Source organism: Heloderma suspectum, chromosome 1 (genome assembly GCF_057233095.1).
Source record: "Heloderma suspectum isolate Gila_16-S chromosome 1, 16-S_ref, whole genome shotgun sequence".
Taxonomy (NCBI): domain Eukaryota; kingdom Metazoa; phylum Chordata; class Lepidosauria; order Squamata; family Helodermatidae; genus Heloderma; species Heloderma suspectum.
This window is the reverse complement of record NC_139458.1, coordinates 76,925,791-76,944,825: the sequence shown is the minus strand read 5'-3', so window position 1 is coordinate 76,944,825 and position 19,035 is coordinate 76,925,791. Positions and strand designations below refer to the sequence as shown.

The following is a 19,035-nucleotide window of genomic DNA, read 5'->3' as shown; positions in this document are numbered from 1 at the left end:
TAAGATGCTCAGCAGAAACCTGATCTACGTATTATTTATTCGGCGTATCTTGCTTCTACAATCCCCGCCCCATGGGAGAGGAGGGGGGAAACTGCTCCCCCCCCTTCATGGAGCACCCTCCTTTAGTTGTCGGCCCGGGGAGGAGCGGGGGCAGCCCACGTGCGGAAAGGCGCTGGCTCCGTCCAGGCAGGCTAGTTGTTTGGCGAGGGTCCTCCCTCCCTTTCCTCTCCCTTGTGTTGCTCCGTCCTGTGGCCTCGCCCCGGCCAGGCCTCCCTCCCTCGCCGACCACTCTGGTCTCAACCCAGCTGCTGCTGCTGCTCTGCCTTCGCTGCCCCTTTAAATCCTCGCGGAGGGCCGCCTCCTGTCCCCTCCTGCTCGCCAGGCCCAGCGCGTGAGGCGAGCTCGCGTTAGGGCGCAGGCGGAGCCATCGCCGAGCGGCTGTTGCTTCGGGGAAGCAGGAGAGTTGGCGGCGGCGCGGCGGCGGCGGGGCGAGCGAATTAGAGGAGAGGGTCCCCTCGTCCCGCTCTTGAGGCGCCGGTGCGGGCGCGGGGCGCTCCTCCGCGGCTCGCCTCGACTTTTGCGCCGCGGCTCTCCCGTTCCGCTTTTGTCGCGGGCCGCGAATGTTGCGTTGGCCGAGCCCTGCGACAAGAGGAGACGGCTCCCTTCCCCTCCCCCGCCGTTCCCAGCGCCAGGCAGCCAAGGGCACGCGGGCCTTGCAGCAGCCCAACCAGCCGTGGAGCGAGGAGGGGAATCGGGGAGGCGGCCGCCTTCTCTCTGGAGCCAGCCGAGGTGCTGCTAGGTGAGTAGTTGGCCCGAGAGTGGGTTGGGAGGAGGAGGGCGGCGAGGAGAGGCTGGCTTGGGGAGGGAGGAAGTGAAGGCTCGTCCTCCCCCCTCCCCCCTTTTTGCTCTTTGTTAGCTGAACTGGGTGGGAGTGGGGGGGGACAGAGGAGAGCGACTGCTGTGGGCGCAGACCCAGCCGGGGGTCTGTCAGAGAGTTGCTCGGGTTTTTCTCGTTCCGGGCACGCGCACCTGCCTGTCTGCTCCGGGAGAGTTAGGGCACTGAACAACAACAACAGAGATACACACGGCGATGACTTGGACAGATGAAGGGTGGATTTGAGAGACGGGGGACGAAGAGCGGAATGTTTTGAGTCCTGCGTTATGAGGAGTGTCTGTGGATGGAAACTGTCAGTCTGCCCCTCCCGTCCCCCCTAGGGGTTTGGATGATTCTCAAAGGCAAAAGGGGAAATCCCATTGCTTGGGAAAGTTGAAAACTTGTCTGGACACAGCTGCTGTGGAAAAGCCAGATCGCTAGTACTTCCTGGAGGATGTGCTAGAATAGATCATGCAGCCTTCCCCAACTTGGTGGTGCCTTCCAGATCGGATAGACTACAACTCCCACGATCGACGTCGGAATTGTAGCCCAACACATCTAGAGGGTGCTGGGTTAAATGCAGATGTGACACTTATGGCTGCACTTGGGGTTGCAGCTAAAGAGAAACCTTCCGGCTAGTGACTTAACAGAACTCAACCTTTACTTGCACCATATGAAACCCTCTCTCAAGGGGTGGAGTGTGTGGTGGAATGACTTAGACTCTGGTAGCGTGCAGTTTCTGTGTGCCTCAATCTGTAGCTTGCTTGTGTGACATTTTGGGAATGCCGGAGTTCCTGAGGAAAGTTGGGGCTGTATGTAACTGCCTTATTTAAAAAGAGTGCGAGTGTGAGAGAGAATTCTGGTTGAAATCTTGTATTGTCTCACAAATACAGAGCTACCTCTTTTATTTGCTGTTTACTGGAGCAATAACACTTGGGCTTTTAAGATGAATTATTAGACTTTGTTTATATGTCTGTTTTGGTTTTTAAAAGTCGTGGGAAACGATGTGGTAGTGAAAAAAAAAAGACTATTATCAGATTAAGAGTGAATGCATCACTTTCCTGTAATGTGCTCTTTTTGCGAAACTTTACGTAAGAATTGCTGATCATATTTAACATGGCTGGTGTGCTGATCCTGTTTGATCCTAATGACAGCCTGCTAGTAAGGAGCTAGAATGCGTTCTATAATCAATGTGAGCTGGAATCTTGTACATACCTACTTATCTGGAAGTAAGTTCCATTGAACTCAGTCGGATTTACTTCTGAGCAAGCATACATACACAGTTAACATCTAAGCTTCCTGTTGAGAAGTCTGGTCTTCCCCCATACTAGTTCTTTCCTAGAAAATGTATATGGGAGATCAACACAAAGTTACTTTCTTAACCATGAACAACTCACGGTTCACAACCCAGCATACCATGGGTTCTTGTCATGGGTTGTTTGTGGTTAAGAAACCATGGTTTGTTAGTGCAGCTGGGTTCAGACAACATGATATCCTATGTTTTAACAACAACTCACAGTTCAATGACAACCCACACGCAACTCACTCTCAAGGTTTGAGTATGAGTTACCGTGTTGTGTGAACCTAGTCACTATGTTGGCATGCTTCTATTCTTAAGAAATGCTTGCTTTGGAGCTTTGGAAGACTTCCTATTTGATTGTAATATCCTGCATTTAGTGTTCGCCTTAACTGGGAAGAAGCAAAGATGTGAAAATTACTTATAGATGTTTGAAGTCTTTTATCACTCAGTAGAGCTGCCCATTTATTTCCTCATGCTTGCTTTGTGTTCCTGTAAATGTTGTTATGCAATAAGGCCTTGCTTGGCAAGATCCTTTCCGTCACTGTAGTTGTGCAGGGTTTTTTTTTTTAAGAGTAAGTTTGTATGTTGTTGTTCAGTCGTTAAGTCGTGTCCGACTCTTCGTGATCCCATGGACCACAGCACACCAGGCCTTCCTGTCCTCCGCTCTCTCCCGGAGCGTGCTCAAGTCCATATTCATTGCATCGGTGATGCTATCTAGCCATCTCATCCTCTGCTGTCCCCTTCTCCTTTTGCCTTCAATCTTTCCCAGCATCAGGGTCTTTTTCAGTGAGTTTTCTCTTCGCATTAAGTGGCCAAAATATTTGAGCTTCAGCTTCAGTATCTGTCCTTCCAATGAGCAGTCAGGGTTGATTTCCTTTAGGATTGACTGATTTGACCTCCTTTCAGTCCAGGGGACTCGTAAGAGTCTTCTGCAGCACCACAGTTCGAAAGCATCCATTCTTCGGCCCTCAGCCTTCCTTTTATAGTCCAGCTCTCACAGCCATACGTTACTACTGGGAAAACCATAGCTTTGATTAGACGGATCTTTGTCAGCAAGGTGACGTCTCTGCTTCTTACTATGCTGTCTAGGTTTGCCCAAGGAGCAAGCGTCTTTTAATTTCATGGCTACAGTCACCGTCTGTGGTGACCTTGGAGCCCAAGAAAGTAAAATCTGTCACTGCTTCCATTTCTTCTCCTTTTATATGCCAGGAAGTGATGGGGCCAGATGCCATGATCTTAGTTTTTTTAATGTTGAGTTTCAAACCAGCTTTTGCACTCTCCACTTTCACCCTCAACAACAGGCTCTTTAGATCCTCTTCGCTTTCTGCCATTAGGGTGGTATCGTCTGCGTATCTGAGGTTGCTGATAATTCTCCCGGCAATCTTAATTCCAACCTGTGATTCATCCAACCCGGCGTTTCTCATGATGTACTCTGCATATAAATTAAATAAGCAGGGCGACAATATTCAGCCTTGTCATACTCCTTTCCCAATTTTGAACCAATGGATTGTTCCGTGTCTGGTTCTTACTGTTGCTTCTTGACCTTTGTACAGGTTTCTCAGGAGACAGGTAAGATGGTACTCCCATCTCTTTAAGAATTTGCCAGTTCGTTGTGATCCACACAATCAAAGGCTTTAGCGTAGTCAATGAAGCAGAAATAGATGCTTTTCTGGAATCCTCTTGCTTTCTCCATGATCCAGCGAATGTTGGTGATTTGATCTCTAGTTCCCCTGCCTCTTCGAAACCCCGCTTGTACTTCCGGTAGTTCTCGGTTCACATACTGCTGAAGCCTAGCTGGTAGGATTTTGAGCATCACCTTGCTGGCATGTGAAATGAGCGCAATTGTACGGTAGTTTGGACACTCTTTGGCATTGCCCTTCTTTGGAACTGGAATGTAAACTGACCTTTTCCAGTCTTGTGGCCACTGTTGAGTGTTCCAGATTTGTTGGCATATTGAGTGCAGCGCTTTAACAGCATCATCTTTTAGGATTTTAAATAGCTCAGCTGGAATACTGTCATCTCTGCCTTGTTGTGGCGAAGGGGCTTGCGTAACTCAGTGCATAAGCTATGCCGTGCAGGGCCACCCACTACGGACAGGTCATGGCGGAGAGTTCTGACAAAATGTGGTCCACTGGAGAAGGAAATGGCAACCCACTCCAGTATTCTTGCCAAGAAAACCCCATGGAACATATCACAAGTTTGTATAGGACTGTCTTTTTCCCTTGAAGAACAATGAATGGCTTGGATCCTAACTAATGCTCTGCAAACAGATGAGCTCCTTTCACCGATGAAAGAGACTCTGCTGTAGCAGAGGCTTTCAGAGGAGGAACAGAAGGGGAGATGATTTTCACCAATGCCCTTTCCCATCTGCAGCCCCTTGCCCCCTCCTCACTATTCCAGAGGGTCCCCTAATGCTCCAGAGCAGATTTTGAGGTGTGCAAGGTGCTGGAGGGGGACTTGGTGAAAGTTGCCTCTCTCCCCTCTTTCGCTGGTGGGAGCATCGCATCAGCAGAACTCTCCTGAGGGGATGCTGTTGCCAACAGAGTGTTAGTTAGGAGCCAAGCCAATGTTTTTAACTAAGGAGGATGCTATTTTGCTAATGCTTTTGGCATCTAAGTGTTTCTAAACCAGTTGTGGCTTCTTGAACTGTAATAGCTAAAGTTTGCTGCTTGGGTCCTGAAGCAGAAGTAGGACAGTAATGGCACTTGGTGTCTACTTCAGTAATAAAAATAGTTGCCTGTTCTAGAGCTAGGACAGGAATGAAATGAAAATGCAAAGCCCTAAGAAAGTAGTGGTCCTGATATGTGAAGAAGCCATATGGCCATGGCTCTTCATGTTATTTGAGCTACAGTGCTCTGGCTTCTAGTCCACAATGATAAGATCCAAAGAGGGGCCCTTGGTCCCAGCGAACAAGTAAGCACGCCTTGGTTTGGACTGCATGGTCACATTCCTGTGCTTGTTACTGCCCTGGTTCAAGTGGCGTCCCTCTAGGGTTCAGTAATGACTCGGTGCTTGCACAGGAGGAACCTTCTTCTCTTTCCCTTGCAGATAGCAACACACACCAAGCAGCAGCTCCATATGTGGTTTCTGTAGTAAGGGAGCAGAGCAGAGCAGCTGGAACATGCCTATTTGCAAGGGGCAGAATCTATGGTGTTATAACCATTGTTCTATTATAATATTTTCTCAGGAATCGAGCTTCCTTGGAATTTTATTGCGGGTTCCCCAATGAGAAGATCTGAAATAGCAAAGAAGCTTCCCTGGAAGACAGCTACCTACTGTTGTTGATCTTCGCTTGCAGTAAGCATTTGGGTGTGTTCTGGGTTGCATTCTGTTCAAGAGGACAACAGTGAGGCCTGACTGGTGTCTCATCGGAATGGTGCCCCAGAAACCTTTGCAATATACTAAGGTTCCTTGGTTGATGGTAGAAAGTTCTAAAAACCACTGTTTCTCTATGTAAAATGCCTACTGTTGGTTATTGTGGCCAAGTTTTGGTTTTGCTGTCATTATGTGGTTATGCAAATCAGAAGACCCAGACATACATTTATTGTTAAATAAGATAAACTTTATGAGGGCAGTACTAATACAGAGTTAGGCTTGAGTCTGGGTTGTAATTCGACCTTTTACCAGGTACTGAGTGTCTTTAGACAAGTCACTCTCTGCTTCAGTTGCCCATCTATAACATGGGAATAAGTGTTTTCCTCGATGGAGTTGTTAGGTTGACCACAGGCTGCAAAACACCTAGCATGTTAACATTTGTAATAAATACTACTGTACATATTTTGAATTCAGTTTTTTACATTTCTCCATTTTTAGCCCACTTATTCTATGAATTATATTAAATTCAAATTTCTTCTTATAAAAGTCAGTCAAACATTATGTTTTAACCATCAGCGAAGAGCTCTGATATTCAAGAATTAAGTAAGCATGAAGGGATATAGGCTACCAGTCTAGGTGAAATGGCCATGGAGCATTCTGTTATACCAGTTGTGATGACATAGATGAGCTGAGTTTGTTTTTCAGCTTTAAATAAAATCCAAAATTTGTTCTCTGCTTTCTGAACTTACTTGATACTGATGCACTGCAAGTGTATTGCAAGTTCACTGAGAATCTATGTTATGTTACCTTTACAAGCATCCTGGTAAAACTTGGGGAGACGAGGCGTTTACCACTAATCTGTCCCAAACTATTCCTGTCTTTCTTTCTCCACCCGCCCTGGGAATGTCAACTAAATGTGCTTAACATTTCTTTACTGTAATGGAAAACCTGACAGTGGATGTGACAAACTTGATGCATCCAAGTCAGTGCTTGCATGCTGGCCAATATATTTTTTTCTGTGTCTTCTCTGTGCAGTTCTTGTTCTCTCCATCCAGCGGTGGCACATGCAGGGGGGATTAGCATAATTACCCTTCGTATTGTGGCTTGTGTTGTGTGAACCTGGCCAGTGGCTTATTGCTGTGGTTAACAAGACACCCCAGAACCCTACAACAGCCCATGGGTTCTGTGTGGCTTGTTAACCATGACAACAGGCCACCTTGGCCAGGTTCACATAACATGGGAAGCTGTTCTGCTGAGGGTAATTATGCTAATCCCCCAGCATGTGACCAGCATGCGCAGAGTAGTTAACAAGCCATGGCGGCTTATTAACCACCCTGCAATCATGCAAACCAGGTCAGTCATGAGTAGATTTAGAATTATTGAGAGCATTCATATTTTTCTTTTGTTGCCATTACTTGTTCCAAGTATTTCTAATGAAGCAGTTAAGTAAATAAGTTTAAACATAGACCAACATCAGCAAAGATTAAGAATGACCTGTGAGCAAATCCAACCAGACTAACATTTAGCCCCCTGTACTTAAGAGGCATTGTCAAGGCCAATTGGATACCTGTGACAATGTGAGAAGAACTAACAAAATGTCTTATTTGCTATCAGTCCTAGGGCTGTGGACTAGACTAGATATGTGGAAGCTTAAGCAAGGAGTTTTTGTTATGCTTTTGGTGGCAGACTTGCCCGTTAATGCTGAATATCTCATGCATTCTACTTGTACAGTGATATTGGAACATTCATGACTATCAGTACTGTGCTTTGTTCCTTCATTATTAGATCCGGGGTTGGAAAAATCCCAAGCACCGATCATTTAAGCATTTACTTGTTTTTACTTTTCCCCATCTTTGAGCAGTTATCATTGTCACATTGTGAGTACAGAGGCTGCGGGAAGAAGTACAAGCCTTACCAAACTGAGCTCCCTCTATATACTGAGGCAAGGACTGACATTTAAAAAGAACATTGTGAGGCAGAGTCACAATGAATGCTTCTGCTGCAACTGGTTTTGTGTTTAGCATAAATTATTTGTTAGAATTAAGTTCACTATGTTACAGTTCTTGAAAAAGAGGTAAACCTGGGGCTGGTTATTTTGGCAATGGTCACTTAAATTTCCCCCCATCATGAAGCTGCTTTTCTTCATAGAAGGAGACAAGTCCAGACCATTTAAAATTGATATCTTGGGTCCACAGGCTTTCCACTTGACTGTGCATTCTTTTGCTAATTTTTTTTTCTGCTCCGGTTATCTTTTTGAGCGGAGGAAGAGTGAGGAAGTTACGTCAGCATTGTTACTGTGTAGGAGTAGCTAGTTACTGAAAGCCTAATTCTTCTGGAAGCGAATTCATGTCAACAAATAGAAGTGCAGCACTTAACTTCAGATGTGGTTCACAGCACAAACAGGAAACTGTTTAAGAGTACTTGTTCTGTGTACTAAGGTTTGCAAACAGGATATATTTTTTACAGAACAAAAATAACTCAAAATTAACCTAAGGGTGGTAACCAACAATGTAATGTCATGATATTGTTACCAAATTTTACTTAGCACTCTTTGCCAAACTGCATTTTTAAATGGTACCTTTAGAGAGAGTATTACTGGAAGAGGCCAGATAACAACCAGGACCTTGGCTTTCCTTACTTGTAATCATTGAGGTTATTGAGTCAGTTCAGCACTCACCAATGAACTAGGGACAAAACCGAACAGTAGCTAGAAAGTCCATTACAATCCCTATATCAATACCACCTTGGAGCCTTAATGGCTCACAGAAGGGAAAGGCTGGGACAGAGGGAGAATGTCCTCTAAAAGCAGATGTACATATACAGGTCCATCTTCACAGAAGAAAGGATAATTTCATCTCCTTTCACAACTGGAGCCTTAATCATGGTGGCATGACTTTCTAAAAAGTGTGTCAAGTAATTATACTTCAAGTTCTTAAAGTCTAGGAAGTCTAATCCTAAATACGATTCTCTAAAACTGAGCTTGCACTAGGAAAAACAGGCAGCATAATCCCATTTCTTGGAGTCTGGGCCGGTGACCAAGGAATTGAAATTTGGAACTGGAACAAAATTTAGCATCGCTTTACAAGTCAAAATACTGAGTCATCAGTCTTTAGTACAGTAAAATACGCTACTCATTTGTGATACAAGGGCTGTTCACTCAACATGCCAACCCACACTCAGTGGTTCAATGTGGGTTGTTTTGAACCGTGGGCTGTTTGTTGAAACATGGGTCAGTGTGCTGTTTGAATACACCACACTTTCTACAGGGTGGGTTATCATGTTGTCTGAACACAGCCAGGGTGGCTTGTTAACATGCATTGTGGCTTGTTAACCACCCTGAACAACCCAACAAGCCATGGGTTCTCAAGGTGGTGTCTTGAGAAAAATAAGCCACACTACATGGTTAATAAGCCACCCTGGCTGCATTCAGACAGCATGCTAGTCCACAGTTCAACAAACAACCCATGGTTCAACAAACCACCCACACTCAACCACTGAGTGTGGGTTAGCGTTTTGTGTGAAAGTCCCATAAAGTCCAGATGAGTTTCTGTAAGATTGTGCTTCTGTTACAGGGCTGCATGTTGGCTGCAATCCTATAGGCCCTTGGAGGATATACCAGAGGCCAATGGATGTTTCAGATCTCCCTTTCTGAGGGTGGAGAGAGCAGTCTGCCCTTGCAAACCTGCCCCCCCCCCCCCCCGTCCACTGTGCAAATGTCTCCAGGCCTTGCCTCTCTGATGTCAGATCTCCAGTGCTGGTAGAGGAAAGAGGGGGGCATTCTAGGGGGTTGTCAGGGGAGAATTGGAGGAAGACTTAGATCCACAGGGTCCAAAGTCTACCCATTCCCCTGATATGTCCCCAAGCTGGTAGCAAATCTGCATCATGCCTACAGCTGGTGTAGTTTAATTCCTTTCCATGGAATCAGTTGGAGAGAATTCAAAAGAGGCCAGTGGGAAATTGCCTTTAAAAAGGGGGGGAGGGGGGGAACATAGGCAAAATGCCACTCCTTCCTTCCATCCATGCTGCCAACATGAGCCAGGCACACCTTTGGATATGTGGGGTCTTCCACCTTGGGTCCCCACCACCCCATGCAATGGTAGGATTGTTCTGCCTGTTTCTCTAGTACTACAAGCATTTTATTTTATGCTTCAGGAATTGCAATTTTTTCCTTTGGTTACCATTTCGATTGTTAATGTGGTTCCATGAATGTCAGCAGTAATATTTGTCTCTCATCTACAATCCCATTAGTGACAAGGGAAATTATTCGTCCCATCGCTCCCACCATCACTCTAGCTTGTGCATTTTGTGAATGTTTTAAATGCTCTTGGTGCCAATTCATTTAACTTTATTTGTTGTATTTCTATACCATCCCGTAGCCAAAGTTCTCTGGACGGTTCAAAGAAATTAAAATAGTTTGAAAGTGATTGAAAAACAAAGTTTGAAAAGCATCAGAACTACCATCTAGACTTCCCCACCATAATTCTACTTACTTATTAGGCTGTTCTTCTACAATAAACTGTAGCCAAAGTGGCTCACAATAAACATTAACTTATCAAAAGAGAGCATTTGAAAGAAAAAAAATTGTTACAAGCTTATCAATAAAAAACATCAAATATAAAAACAACTAAAAAAAATATTGGTGGGAGTACAAAATCAGGGTTGGTGTGCTACACTTCAAAATCTAAATTGTAAGCAATAATATAACCACCCCTCCCCTTTCTCTATGCAAACAGGTGACTGGATTGTGGTTATAAAGCCTATTATCTTAGGATTGCTTTGAAAGGCATTGCCCATTTCTGCACGAGGCATTTATCATGCGTTCGTGATTGGTCATTCACAGAAGTTTGCAAGTCCTGTACATGATGTCGTCATCCTCCAGGGCATGTCCCAATCTTTGCAACCTTTACCGCGGCTTTTTCCCATGACGAAGAAAGTGTGGCATTTTCCCTCCTCCTGCTATGAACCGTGGTAGATCTATGGTATACTGATGAAATGGCACTTTATTTCAGCAATACCACAGCACCATCTAGTGGCTTTCTAATGAAACATATAGAGCTTGCCCAGAAAGAAAAAGAAAAAAAGGATAAACCATGTGGAAAGGAGCCGAGCATAATCCCACTAGGAATCTGGAAACAGAAGCCCTGGTAAAGTTGTGGGATTTTAGCTTCATGTAGAGCAGCCCATTATAACTGTTTTTCTTGCAGTATGACCTGACAAGCTGCAATGCCACTACAGTAAGGTATCATTAATATTGCACAGTGTTGCAGATATGTGGGTTGGATCCAGTGGTGTCATTCTGCTGATGGAACTGCTTCAGTCAGTGGTGCTGGGAGGGGGTGAGGGACCTGGGAAGGAATTAGCTCTGGAGGGCTGGGAAATCCTCTGGAGCAGTTTTTTGGGTGGCACAGAGGGCTATGCGGGGAGGAGACGGAGAAAGTCATTTGCGCTAGCAGATTTCTGCTAGCATGATATTAGATTTAACACTGTGTTCTTGTTTTCTTTAAAAAAATGAGTCACATGTTGAGGATTTAAAGTCACTTAACTTTAAAGCAATCCTAACACTCCCCAAGTGAGTTTCATGGTTGATTGAGGAGTTAGTACCTGAGTTTACTACATCCAATTGTATGCTCCAGGCACTAGCATTATGCTGGGTCTCAGTAACAGTAAAATTGTGAAGGAGACCTAAAATAATTACTCAACTTGCTGCCAAAGATCAGTAAAACTTTTGGCTGAAATACTTAAATGGCACTACAGTGCAAATGATTACAAAGCAAAAAGACAAACTAAATCTGAAATTCTGGTGTATTTTGCTTGCTGCAACATGTAACCATGAAGAATTTATGTAGGGCAGTAGGACATAACAAAGCTACCCTCTTTATTCTCTTTCATGGCAGTTCGGATCTTAATCTTTGTAACCTTCAGCAGCTTAATTCTTTTGGCACATTCAAGGTAGTTCTCTGGTCAGTAGACACAGCAGGATGGATTTTTGAAGGTCCTGTGATTGAATGGCATAAATCAGTGAGGATGGAGACATATACAAGCAAAATGTGTAATGAGGAAAATGTTAATTACAAGGTTTTGGCTTCAAGTTAGCTCCCTGAAGCAAATATCTTGAAGACTAACTGAATAGATCCATGAAACAGAGCCCTGATGCTGAAAAGCAGCTTTGGGAGAAAGGGAACTTGGAAAGGAAAAGTGACAGGGATGGGGTGATAACCTGATCCTCTTTCTGCTGGCTGTTTCTCTACTTCAAATGGTTTCTTCCTCACATGTGGTCCCAAATGCATGCTTGCTTTAGAATGATGAGAGGAGGTAAACCTGAGCAACTAGAGGAGATATATCTCAAAGGAAACTTTGAGGTCCTTCTGTAACCATTGTTGCCAGTTCTGATAGCTGCTTCACACTTCTGAGTACCAGTAAGCATGTTTCCCATGACTCATACAACTGCCTTCCCCATCCTTCCAGATGTTTTGGACTTCAGCTCCCATTACCCCTAGTCAACATACCCAGTGGTACTGGAGGTTGTAGTCCAAAACAGCTGAAGGGTACCAGGTTGGGAGAAGGTTGGCATATAAGGTGAGTTTGTTACATACTGAAGGGATCAGGGCTAATTGTAGCTTCCGTGTGCACGCGGATATGTGAAGAGATGAGTTTGCTTTTAGCACATAAGGAACATTGCACATAATTTCAGTTCACAAATGAGCACTTACTTGTAAATTCTAAAGCAAACCTAGAAATAATTTGTTTAGGGCAGCCTTTGCCAACCTGGTGCCCCCTAGATCTTTTGGACTGCAACCCCAGCATTCCTGACCTTTAGCTATGCTGGCTAAGAATTATGGGAGTTGCAGTCCAACACCTTAGGGAGTATGTAGACATGAATTTGATGGAAGCACCAAACTGTGCTGTGGCTGGACCGTCTGTGGACTACCCACAAAATTATGAGGTCACCTGACACAAATAAGAGCCAGACCATGGTGAAGTGGTAAAGTGAGAGCTGTTTCAGACATTCAGTGTCTGTCTGTATGAATAACGTGTCCCTCTGTTGCCCTGCTGCTAAGGTAATGTTTGAATTGCTGACACAGATGTAATCTGTGGTCCTAGTCATATGCTCAGAGTTCATCTTGGAAGAATGGATGTTATCACTGCTGATCAGTGATCTGGAAGAGGAGGAGCAGGAAAGGAAAGGCTTCCTAATACAGTTCTGCTAACAGCTAGCTTATGGTGAGGAGGTGGGAATTCAAAGGCAATGCTAAAAAGAGCATGCTTAACTCACTTGTAATTTCACCTTGGCCGCTGCTGACACCTGCTAGTTCCTGTTCATTAGCATTAGTTCATTGCTAATAATGGAAGATCATTGCATTTTGTTGTTGTTCAGTCGTTAAGTCGTGTCTGACTCTTCGTGACCTCATGGACCATAGCGCACCAGGCCTTCCTGTCCTGCGCTCTCTCCCGGTGCATGCTCAAGTTCATATTCATTGCATTGGTGATGCTATCTAGCCATCTCATCCTCTGCCATCCCCTTCTCCTTTTGCCTTCAATCTTTCCCAGCATCAGGGTCTTTTCCAGTGAGTTTTCTCTTCGCATTAGGTGGCCAAAATATTTGAGCTTCAGCTTCAGTCTCTGTCCTTCCAATGAGCAGTCAGGGTTGATTTCCTTTAGGACGGACTGATTTGACCTCCTTGCAGTCCAGGGGACTCGTAAGAGTCTTCTCCAGCACCACAGTTCGAAAGCATCAATTCTTCGGCGCTCAGCCTGTGATAGCCCAGCTCTCACAGCCATACATTACTACTGGGAAAACCATAGCTTTGATTATACAGACCTTTGTTGGCAAGATGATGTCTCTGCTTCTTACTATACTGTCTACACTGTTGAGTGTTCCAAATTTGTTGGCATATTGAGTGCAGCGCTTTAACAGCATCATCTTTTAGGATTTTAAATAGCTCAGCTGGAATACTGTCATCTCCGCTAGCTTTGTTGTTAGTAATGCTTCCTAAGGCCCACTTGACTTCACTCTCGAGGATGTCCGGCTCAAGTTTAGTGACCGCACTATCATGGCTATCAGGGTCATTAAGATCTTTCCTGTATAGTTCTTCTGTGTATTCTTTCCACCTCTTCTTAATCTCATCTGCTTCTGTTAGGTCCCTGCTTTCTTTGTCCTTTATCATGCCCGTCTTTGCACAAGATCTCCGATTTTCTTGAAAAGATCTCTAGTCTTTCCCATGCTATTGTTTTCCTTGATTTCTTTGCACTGTTCAGTCAAGAAGGCCTTCTTGTCTCTCCTTGCTATTCTCTGGAACTCTGCATTCAGTTGGATATATCTTCCCCTTTCTCCCTTGCTTTTTCGCTTCCCTTCTTTCCTCAGCTATTTCTAACGCCTCATCAGACAGCCACTTGGCTTTCTTGCATTTCTTTTTCTTTGGGATGGATTGAGTTGCTGTCTCCTGAACAATGTTACGGTCCTCCGTCCATAGTTCCTCAGGCACTCTGTCTATCAGGTCTAATCCCTGAAATCTATTCCTCACCTCCACTGTATATTCATAAGGGATATGATTTAGGTCATACCTGAATGGTTTAGTGGTTTTCCCTATGTTCTTCAATTTAAGCTGAAATTTTGCAACAAGAAGCTCATGATCTGAGCCACAGTCAGCTCCAGGTTTTGTTTTTACTGACTGTATAGAGCTTCTCCATCTGTGGCTGCAAAGGACATAATCAATCTGATTTCGATATTGACCATCTGGTGATGTCCATGTGTAGAGTCTCCTCTTGTGCTGTTGGAAAAGAGTGTTTGCTATTATCAGCGTGTTCTCTTGGCAAAACTCTGTTAGCCTTTGTCCTGCTTCATTTTGTACACCAAGGCCATGCTTGCCTGTTATCCCGGTGATTTCTTGACTTCCTACTTTAGCATTCCAATCCCCTATGATGAAGAGGACATCTTTTTTTGGTGTTAGTTCTAGAAGGTGTTGTAGGTCTTCATAGAACCGATCAACCTCAGCTTCTTTGGCCTCACTGGTTGGGGCATAGACTTGAATTACTGTGATGTTGAATGGTTTGCCTTGGATTCGTACTGAGATCATTCTATCATTTTTGAGATTGTACCCCAGTACTGCTTTTCCCACCCTTTTATTGACTATGAGTGCTACTCCATTTCTTCTAAGGGATTCTTGCCCACAGTAGTAGATATAATGGTCACCTGAATTAAATTCGCCCATGCCTGTCCATTTTAGTTCGCTGATTCCCTAGATGTCGATGTTCAATCTTGCCATCTCATGTTTGACCACCTCCAGCTTACCTTGATTCATTGATCTTACTTTCCAGGTTCCTAAACAATATTGTTCTTTACAGCATCGGACTTTCTTTTCACCACCAGACACATCCACAGCTGAGTGTCCTTTTGGCTTTGGCCCAGCTGCTTCACTCTTTCTGGCGCTACTTGGAAATTCCCTCTGCTCTTCCCCAGTAGTATATTGGACACCTTCCGACCTGAGGGGCTCATCTTCCGGTGTCATATCTTTTAGCCTTGTGATACGTTCCATGGGGTTTTCTTGGCAAGAATACTGGAGTGGGTTGCCATTTCCTTCTCCAGTGGACCACATTTTGTCAGAACTCTCTGCCATGACCTGTCCATCTTGGGTGGCCCTGCACGGCATAGCTTATGGCTTCACTGAGTTATGCAAGCCCCTTCACCACAACAAGGCAGTGATCCATGAAGGGGTCATTGTATTTAATATTGATTAAATGATAAGCTATATGTTGCAGCCTTCATCTTGGATTGTCAAGTTGGGCAGTGGTTAAAAAATCAGAAAACGACCTGCCCTGGCATAATAATTGTTCTTGATCACGGGAAACAAGAACATTCCAGTGGTAGGGGTGAATTATCTTTTCAATTGTCAACTAAAGTATGCAGAGTGCTAGTACCTGTGAATTAATGTCCTAAAATCCAGGTGTTCAAATGTGAGCTTCTTAATGTTACGTTATACTTTTGTAATTGGAAGCCATTCTTATCTTGTGTGGCTTTAATATATCTAATTATGAAGTATGTTGGAACAGGAAAGAATAGCTGGAGAAATGTGGGAAGGAAGGCCACATGCTGCAATTTTCCACTCAGTCACCTTATGGGATTGAGATCTCAAGCAGTAATACCTTTTCTCAATTGAAGCTATGCAATTCTGGGGACTAAGGTAGGAAGGGTCATCTGTATATGTTTGGGGGAGGAGGAGATTATAATGAAAGATAAAAATGGTCTGTCTGCAAATGCATCTGGGATGACATTAGCTGACTGATCTCCCATGCCTTCTGAAGTCTCATTCATTTGTGTGTTGTCTGTAAATCTTCCGCTGTAACCATATCTTAAGTTAGAAAACATCAGACTTTATTTTAGGGCAAATTGTGTTTTTCTTTATAATTGTATAGGCCTTTTGTTTTTCTTGGCACTATAGACGCTGTACTATAAAGTGCTGATGCAAGCTGCGGATAAGAAATGGTGAGGACTCTTTTGGACTCAAGTAACACTTGAATATAGGCTGCATAAAGTAGCAACCTTTTAAGCCTCAGTAACTGGAGTTGTTTGAAGTGGTTTTTGTGCATTGGAACTGTTCTATAAGCACAGGCTAGCAGCTTGATAGAAACACAGGGCCAAATTCTGATCTTGGAAGCTAAGCAGGGTCAGATCTGGTTAGTACTTGGCTGGAGGACTGCCTGGGAATACTGGGTGCTGTAGGCTAAAGGAGAGTGGCTGTAGTTTAGTGGTAGAGCACATACTTCGCATGCAGAAGGGCCTAGGTTAAATCCCTGCGTCTTCAGGTAGGGCGATGAAAGTATCCTGCCTGAAATTCTGGAAATCAGCTGCTAGTCGGTGTCAACAATACTGGGCTAGATGGACCAATGGTCTCGGTGACCTGGTCGGGTTCGCATGACACAACAGCCCACCATGGCTTAATTTACCTGTAGGGGCTGTTGTGTTGGGCTGGGCACCAATGAGCACCATTTTTGCATAGTGCCTGGGTTGCTGTGGCTTGTCATGTCATGCAAACCCAGGCAGCAGGGGTGTTTGAGGGTTAGACAACCCACAAATAACCCATGGCTTTTTTTAGGGTTATTTGAGGGTTGTCTAATCCTCAAACTACCCTGCCTCCTGGATTCATAAGACATGGCAAGCTGGGCACCATGCCCCTACTGTTGAGCTGTTGTGATTTGTGATGTGCGAACAGACCCAGTATAAGTCAGCTTCCTGTGTTCCTAACCATGAGTGCTAATTATAGGAATGCACAGAAAAGCCCAAAAGGTTTTTCCTCTCAGACTTTCTCTTGTTTCATGCTTGGAGTTCCAAATGCATGATGGAGGATAAACATGCTTTTGGAAATCCATTGGTGTCAATTTGAAGTGAATTTTCAACCTTTTCCTTTTTTCCCCCCATTCCAGTGACATTGTCCCAAATCTGATTTTGATTTTTGGGGGAGAGGGTGTGAGTGTGTGCTGCTTCATCAACATGCTGTCAGTTTTGTGTGTTATAATTTAGAGGACTATTTTGTGGCATGTCTGTAAAGACACATCCATGCTGGTAATGTAGTCTACATATTCTTGGAAATGTAAAAATATATTTTTAAGCGATTTGGAATCAGTTGGAAACCATTAAAAACTGAGATAGTAAATATTCCTGCAGTGTCTTCTGGAACATTGGGAATGCAGGTTTCAGAATTTAGTTGCTAATAAGAAGCTAATAAGCAGGTCTTTGGTATGTAAGCTGTTCTGTAGAGTTAGGTGCTGTTTTCCTTCTGTTACTTTTGTGTTTTTAATTGTTTCTAATATATTTGTTTCATTATTGATTTAATCAAGTCTTTATTTAAAAAATTAGCTCCTATAATTGTAAGCCACTTTGAATGCAATTTTCTTGGCAGAAAGGCAGGGTTCAAATCAAATCAATTATTAAATAAAGACAATGCCATTGGATTGTATCCAACTGTGTTTGCCCACTAGCATAATGGACACCACTGGAGGAAGGGATTCCCACTCCCTCTTGTAGTCCCCCCCCCCCCACACACATACCACAAATCCGCTCTGGAGGGCTAGGGGACAAATAACAAATTTAACAAATAAACAACTCTCAAAAAGTGCTTCCATCGGCTGCGTACACAGTTTCAGAGAGCAAGGTTGGATGTGAACAGCTATTGCTGACTTTACCCTGGGAGCTACTGGTGCTTTAAGGCAGAAGAAACTCAGAAAGCCAGGCACCCAGCCTAATACAGTGGCATCAGTCAAAGGTAGCTGCCACTGGAGCAAGCTATGTGTTTCCCCAGCTGGGCAACGCAGCAGAGCTTTCTGGCAACTAATTCTACATTCCCCCCCTTGAGGAAATATGCAGGGTCTAGCAGCCCAGCCCAACTCCTGCAGCTGTCCCCCTGTTTTCTAGTGCAGAGAGACATGTAGAGACCTTGGCAGGGCTGCTGCCTTGATACTGTCCTTGAGAGTCCATTGTGAAAGGCTGAGTCAGTGGCCCTGCATGGTTCTCTTTGGATCCCCAAAAGCTGAACAGAGGGGAAGTGGAGGTGGCTTCAGCAAGATTCCCAGGGCATTTTATGCAGCACCATAGTAAGACCCTGTTTCTGAGTGCAGCTTCTAGAGAGTGGGTTTTGATACCTGATAAAAAGTTCTTCTTGATATATGCCTGCTGACCTAACTTTCACATTGCTAATTTTGTCTCATTTGAAACAATTAAGCCTCTGATGCAGCTGTAGTCCTATTAAAATGTCCAGGTACCTTGCATTCTCTTACCACTCTTCTCTGTTGGTCTCCTTTTGCCTTGCATGACGTCGGTAAATAGATGTAGTGGTGATCTAATGTCATAAATAATAATATATTGTTTAGCTGAACTGAGAAGTGTAACTGGTGCAGCTGAAATCTGTTGAGATTATTGTCCTTTTTGACTTGTAAGTTTGTCAATTATCAAGAGCTTTATTTACCGTATCTTACTGTACAGTCCTATGCTCTTCAGCATTTGCAACTACTTTTATTTATTAAATTTATATCCTGCCTTTCTGCCAAAAATGGTGTTCAAGGACAATATCTTGTGTACTTAACCTCCAGGCATGGTGTCCAGCAGCCCCATGGTGATGTCTTTGGACAATTCCATCAAAGCACTGCACTTAACCTGTCAGAAAACAGAAATGTTTTTTAGACACTGATAAATGATGCTCGTGATCCTTGGATACTTGATAACAGCACAGAGGACACTTGCGACTGCATTGGTCTTATCTGCTTAAAGCTTCCTGGACGAGCAATGATCTTTGTGATAGATTCCCTTCCCTCCTTCTGAAGTGGAAATTCTAGATGCCTTTGGGTACAGGGAACAATGCGGATTTGCCAGCTTCGTTGTCCAGCTCAAGTAACAAAGCAAGCCATGCTCATGTTGCTGTGCTGCTACTGGGTTCTAGACGGCAATTAACAGAGTATTGGTCCCAAGTGTCAAGTTGGCTTTCTCAAAAGCACCAGTATTTTTTTTCCTGAGGGTGCTTGGTTTATGTGCACTCTGCTTTTAAAAGTCTGGCTATTA

The 19,035-nt window shown here is 44.2% G+C and overlaps 1 protein-coding gene across 3 annotated transcripts in view; it reads left to right on the top strand.

Annotated features, from left to right (window-relative positions):
- The first annotated feature begins 380 nt into the window (after window positions 1–380).
- Window positions 381–19,035, top strand: part of SUSD6 (sushi domain containing 6) — a 124,960-nt gene continuing 106,305 nt past the window's right edge. Inside the window, exons 1-2 of one of the 3 annotated variants that reach the window (XM_084847907.1) lie at window positions 381–799; window positions 5,362–5,471. The gene's annotated coding sequence lies outside the window, so the exon portion shown is untranslated. The remainder of the gene's footprint in view (window positions 800–5,361; window positions 5,472–19,035) is intronic. The other 2 variants (XM_084847890.1, XM_084847898.1) reach the window with 2 other exon arrangements.